Genomic DNA, 6,462 nt, shown 5'->3' with positions numbered 1-6,462 from the left:
GTATATATATGTATGTATATGTATATATATGTATGTATATATATATATATATATTGTGAAAACATTTGATATTAATGGAGAAAGATTAAAACTGTGCATAGTTTATAAATGTACCAATTTTATTTGAATCTGTTTTATTTCCCAGGTCAATATTAAAGTCTCCACATAACTAAACTGTTTTGTTAGAACATTTTTCCAGTAACTCTATAATTTTATCAGTGAATGTCTCTATATTTACTCCAGGTGATTGATATACACAGCTTATTAATAGATTAGTAGAATTCTTATTTATTATTTTGATTGTTATTATTTCCGTATCATCTAAATTTAAAGGGCATTTTATTATTTATTTTACATTTTATTTCTTTATTAATTAAGAGCCACTCCACCCCCTTTTATTGCTTCTACTGATGCTGTACGTATTATACCCCTGACTGTGAATGCTACTTGTATGGTCGTCATTTAACCATGTTTCTGAAAGTGCTATTATATTTCATTTTCAGGTTAATTGTTTCAAATAATCTGTTCTGTTGGATAAATTTGCATTTGTACTCCTACTGTTAAAATGAATGATGGAAAGACCTGCTTTTGTTATTTTATTAAATTGTTCTACGTTATACGTATTTACTGTCTTTGATTGCAGGAAAAAACTTAAATCAATCATATCCTCAACATCATATATTTTAGACTCAGAGTCTTCATTTGTCATATCATAATGTGTTTGTCCATTTGTTCTTATATTTTGTTAAATCCTTATACACCAGKTGTTTTAGTCATTTACTTCAGTTACTCATTCCCTCCTAAATCTTTCTAAATCTTTAATCAGTTTTGCCTGTGATCCTTCTTTTGCTCTGATCCAGATGTTTTCATTCCGTGTCCATGTTGCAATTATTTTTTCTGCTTTTTTAACAACATTGTCTCACGTGCATTATTTGCATTTTTTTTTTTTTTTTGGTTAAGTGTTTGAATTTGTCTGATTTGGTGGGCAAGGTATAGCAGATGGAAATATCCTCAGATTTAATGTCAATGTTTTTGTTTTGTAGGAAAGTTACTAACTTATATTACTGGACTGGGCGTCATGTGACCTGGATGTGCTCTGCAAGGGGGATTTTTATGCATTGAGCTAATGCTAATGCTAACCATTGAAATCAATTAGCAGAATGTAGCATTGTGCAAACAAACGCTTTAGAAACGTACAAATGTCACAAATACTTTGCTATAAACTGCAGAAATTGTTACATGTTTACAAGAGCTAAAAAGGGTTATGTTTCATGGGTAAATATTACACATATTTAACCAAAANGTTACATGTTTACAAGAGCTAAAAAGGGTTATGTTTCATGGGTAAATATTACACATATTTAACCAAAAATAATTATTTTAATTGTAAAGCCTGTATGCTAACATTAAAAGCTTCAGTGTTCATCCATCCATCCATCCATCCATCCATCCATCCGTCCATTTTCTGTACATGCTTCTTCCTTTTCAGGATTGTGTGGGCTTCAGTGTTCATGGTTAACCTTATTTAAAAATCAATTTTATCTGTTGTTAAATATATTGTTTACTGATATTAAACATGTAAATATGAACTTTTATGGATTGCTGACTAGACTGAATAATAATTCAGAAAATATGATGTAGACTCGCTAATGACAGACGCTAACGGAATGATTGAGCATCATAAACATAAATAGTCATATTGTCAGACAGGCTGGTTTATTCAGATATTATATTTTCTATTGTATTATATTTTTGTATTATATTTTCTTTTTTTTTTTCCTGCTTGGCCTTCAGAGGAGTCGGACGCTTTTTGCTCTCTCTCCCAAACCTGTCTGTTTTTCCATGCTTTGCAGCTGGGTGAAGCCTTTCTTCTACCCATCATTCGATAACWAAAGAATTATGGATCTGGTCAGCTGGTCTCTGAACGCAATTGACACTATTTTTTCCACTCTGAGATTGGAGCGAGGGGAGCGCAGCTGTCCCAGTGGAACTGTCTCAGCGGGCAGAGTTTCTGGGTCCTGTGGGGATGGAATCTGATCTGCCTGGCCTCACTCTCCATTGAGGACGTCGAAGATGTGTTTATATTTGGATTTGTGATAATCGCATTCCTGCTGATCGGCTGTGGAGGAGTCCTGGTTTATCGGAAAATGAAAACGATCCTGACAGCAGTCCGGGCCTGTGAAAAGCTGTCATGGGCCTTGGATAGGATCTCCTGTACTGCAAACGCACAGACTCAGGTGCTGGGGGATATAAGTCGCAGACTGGATGTGGTTCAGACTGTATAAAGAAGACACGGGACACCATGGCATGCGTTCTACCATGCTCTTTACTCAATTCCTTGTTTACCCCCCGGGCTCCTGTACATACACAACCGCCATATATGAARCAATGCATTATGGGACTAGTAGTCCCGCTACTACTACACCTCCTCCTTTTAGCTAGTCAAATGCCTTAACAACAATTTATTCACTGCATTACACTGTTACTGTTTACCATGAACTTAAATATATTAAACACACACATTTTCAACATATACAACTTTGAACTTATATGCTTGTGTTGTTACATTTTCTTTGTCATGAACATTGTTGTTTTAACTTAGTTTACAAGTCCATTCTATCTGGTGGATTAGAAACTTGAACACTCCTCGTAACAGTTCCTGTAGGCCGAAGGTGACTCCTGTTTCTCCTCAGAAGGCCCCTGTCAGTCTCTACATCATATGATCTCGGCATATGGGCCAGTCTAACAACTGAACCAGCTGTTTTCTCTGTGGTGATCCATACTTTCTGTCCTGATGTGAGTTCAGGGAGAGGTCGAGTTCGGTGTCGGCTGTTGTAATGTGTTGCCTGACTTCTCCTCCCCTCCTAGTCTGCCTTGTGAAAAGCCTTCAGATCTGGCCACTTGGGATCAAACTTGACTGTAGGTTGAGGTAAGTGGGTACGCAGGTTTCTCCCCATTAACAACTGAGCTGGTGAGAACCCATGCTCCAGTGGTGTGGATCTGTATGCCAACAGTACTCTGTTGTGATCACTGTCTTTCTTTCACAAGTCCTTGATGGTCCGTACTGCACGTTCTTCTTCCCCATTAGCTTGAGGGTAACGTGGACTGCTTGTGATGTGTGAAAAGTGATATTCTTTTGCAAACATTTTATACATCTCTGATGCAAACTGCGGTCTGTTATCTGTAACGACAGTCTCTGCAGTTCCATGTCTGGCAAAGACATCTTTAACAACTCTGATTGTAACATCCGCAGACGTGTACTTAAGTTCTGCCACCTCAATGTATCGGGAGAAAAAGTCTATTATCAAAAGATAATGTTTCTTTGACCACTCAAACAGATCCATCCCAACCTTTTGCCATGGACGGTCTGGGACTGGAGTCGGCAACAGAGGTTCTCTTTTCGGTGTCCTATATTTTTGACATTTTTCACACCCCTCCACCATTTGTCCTATCAGAGTAGAGATGCCAGGCCACCAAACAGATTCTTTGGCCCTAGCCCTGAATTTTGAAATTCCCTGATGTCTTTCATGTAGGCGCTGTAAAATGTCTGCCCTTAAAGGTGACGGTATCACCATCCTTTCTCCTTTCATTAGAATGCCTTGAGCCAGGTGAAAATCTGCCCTGTCCTTCCAGTATGGCTTTATCTCTTTGTCAATCTCACCTTTCTGTGGCCATTCTGTGAGACAGTACTGTGTCACTTTTTTTTGCACACTCTGTCCTCATTTTGTGCTGCCTTTATCTCCTCCAGCCTTTTGTCTGTAGCAGGGAGATGAGCAACAACACAGTCCACAAAAACCTCCACCTCCTGCTCCAGCTGAAGATCCCCCGCAGAAGGTGGGCCCTCTAGTGGGGCTCTGGACAGAGCATCTGCTGTAATGAGGTTTTTTTCCTGGAACATGGATGATATTGTAAGAGAACCGCAGCAGCCGCAGATGAAATCTCAGGATACATGGGGGAAGGTCTCCAAGCCTCTTGTGTTCAACAGAGGAACGAGGGGTTTGTGGTCTGTCATTAGTGTGAAATGTTGACCTAGAAGGTATGATGAAAGTCTTTCACATGCCCATATGACTGCCAGAGCCTCCTTTTTGATTTGTACATAATGCTTCTCAGTGTCAGTAAGACCTCATGAAATATAAGTCACTGGTCACCATGAGCCATCTGTTTGTTTCTGTGTTAAAACAGCTCCAATGCCGTATGGAGATGCATCAGCAGCAACCTTTGTTTCAGCTGTGTTTGAATACTGAGCAAGCACTCCTGGAGAGCTCAGTATTTCGTTTACCTTCTGAAAAGTTGTCTCTTGAGGCTCTGCCCAAGTCCATTTGTTTCTCTCTCTCAGCAGTTCTTTCAGAGGCATGATTATTGTGGCAAGCTGTGGCATAAACTTTGCGAGATAGTTGGCCATACCCATGACGCAGCGTACATCCTCCGCACGTATCGGCTGAGGCAGCTGCTGTATTGCTTTTACTTTGTTCGGGTCAGGTTCTATTCCCTTTTCTGAAATTTTATGGCCCACAAACATGATTTCTGTTTTTACAAATTCACATTTCTCATTCAATATGAGACCCTCCTTTTGTAGCTTCTGGAGCACCTGGTGCAATCTCTTATCACGCTCCTGTCTGTCTCTGCCATGTACCAGAATATCATCTGCATGGCAGATGACTCCTTCAGCACCTTCCAACATTTGCGACATTCTCCGCTGAAAGTATTCCGGGGCTGAAGCCATCCCAAACGGGAGTCTGTTGAACTAGTATCTCCCAAAAGGAGTGATGAAGGTTGTGAGTGGACGTGATTCTGGTGTTAGAGTGATTTGCCAAAATCCTGATTGCGCATCAAGCTTTGAAAACATCTTAGCATCTTTCATCATGGCTAACGTCTGATCCACAGCAGGAAGAATGTGACGTTCTCTTTTCACAACAGCATTTAGTGGTGTGAGGTCGACACAAATTCTGGGTGGCTTTTTACCGGGTTTTGGGATGACAACCATACCTGAACACCAGGATATTGGTTCGGTGACTTTTGAAATAACTCCAGTCAGCTCTGCATGGACTGCATCTCTGAGGGGAAGAGGTACACGTCTGGGGGGCAGATAGGGCAACAGGTGTTGCACCTTGTTCTATGTCTGTGTGATATGGCTCCTTCAGCTTTCCTAAGCCTTGAAACACCTCTGGGTACGCTGTCCTAAAATCTGTTTCAGCTTCTGTGACTGTGTCTACTCTGTACACTAATCCTAAAGCAACACAGGCTGGTCTGCTTAGCAGCGGCTGTGCTAGTCCTGACACAATATACTGTAAATATCCTGTGTTGATTGTGTCCTTTAGCTGCCATTTCTGCTCTAAAACAGCCTTTTACCTTCAGTGGGTTCCTACTTGGGCCAAACATTTTCTTTTCTGGTTTGTGCATCTTACCATCTCGGCATGGTTTGTACATCCTATCTGGTATAGATGTAACATCTGCCCCTGTGTCTAGTTTGAAGTGAAYATTGTCACCRTTCATTTTAATCTTTTCTATCCATTGGTCTGCTGACTCTGTCATTTCTCCTAGGAAAGCAAAGTCCTCGCTGTCTGTGTAGTCCTGATTTTCTGTGACTTCACACAGCTGTGCAGTTTCACTTGAACGACACACTGCATTGAAATGTCCTTTTTTCAAGCATTTTCAACATTCTACRTCTCTAGCTGGCCAGTCTTTCCATGTGTGCTTGTTCTTTTTTCCACACCGGCCACATCCTTGATCCATTTGACATTCTGGTTTCTGTGCCTTCTTCTGATTTAGCCATGTTTTTTTCCTTATTTGCTTCATTGAGTTTATGGCATCCATGTTTGCTATTTTTTCCTCTGTAGCAACGCTGTGCAGTATTGTTTGCTGTTTCTTCACAGTTTCACTTTGTCCGACTTTTTGTATGGCTTTTGCGAGAGTTAACTCAGAGTCCATTTATAGTTGTTCTGACAACTTTTTGTCCTTTATTCCTAATACAATTCTGTCCTTTATAATTCCTCTTTCAGTATTCCAAAGCCACAGTTTTCTGAAAGTTTGTGTACAGCCGTGATATACGCTTCTGTAGGGGTCACCTCGAGTGAAGAAACAAGATTTACTGCCTCGAAGCAGGCCTCGGACAGGCCTGACGAGAGGACAGGAACTCTGTCACAAACTGAACTCCATTTAGGCCAATTACAGGTCATTCTAACCGTGGAAGAGAACCCCTCAGTTATCTTAATCAGATAATGGACAGAACAATCTATTTTATTCATGATTCATGTGTGTTTAACTAAGAATGTTTATGCATTTGTTAAATCTTGATGATGACTGTCACAGGAAAAATTGAAGCCCTTCTTTACTTTTATCGTGCCTAAAAGATTAATAATGGTATAAAAATCACAGAGAATCTGATTACAATGTTTTCATTGTGTTTTTATGTTAATCACTGTTTTTATTTTACTGTGAACACAGTAATATAATTGTGGATAC

Source organism: Austrofundulus limnaeus, unplaced genomic scaffold, assembly GCF_001266775.1.
Source record: "Austrofundulus limnaeus strain Quisiro unplaced genomic scaffold, Austrofundulus_limnaeus-1.0 Scaffold757, whole genome shotgun sequence".
Classification (NCBI taxonomy): Eukaryota; Metazoa; Chordata; class Actinopteri; order Cyprinodontiformes; family Rivulidae; genus Austrofundulus; species Austrofundulus limnaeus.
Note: the sequence above shows the minus strand (reverse complement) of the source record.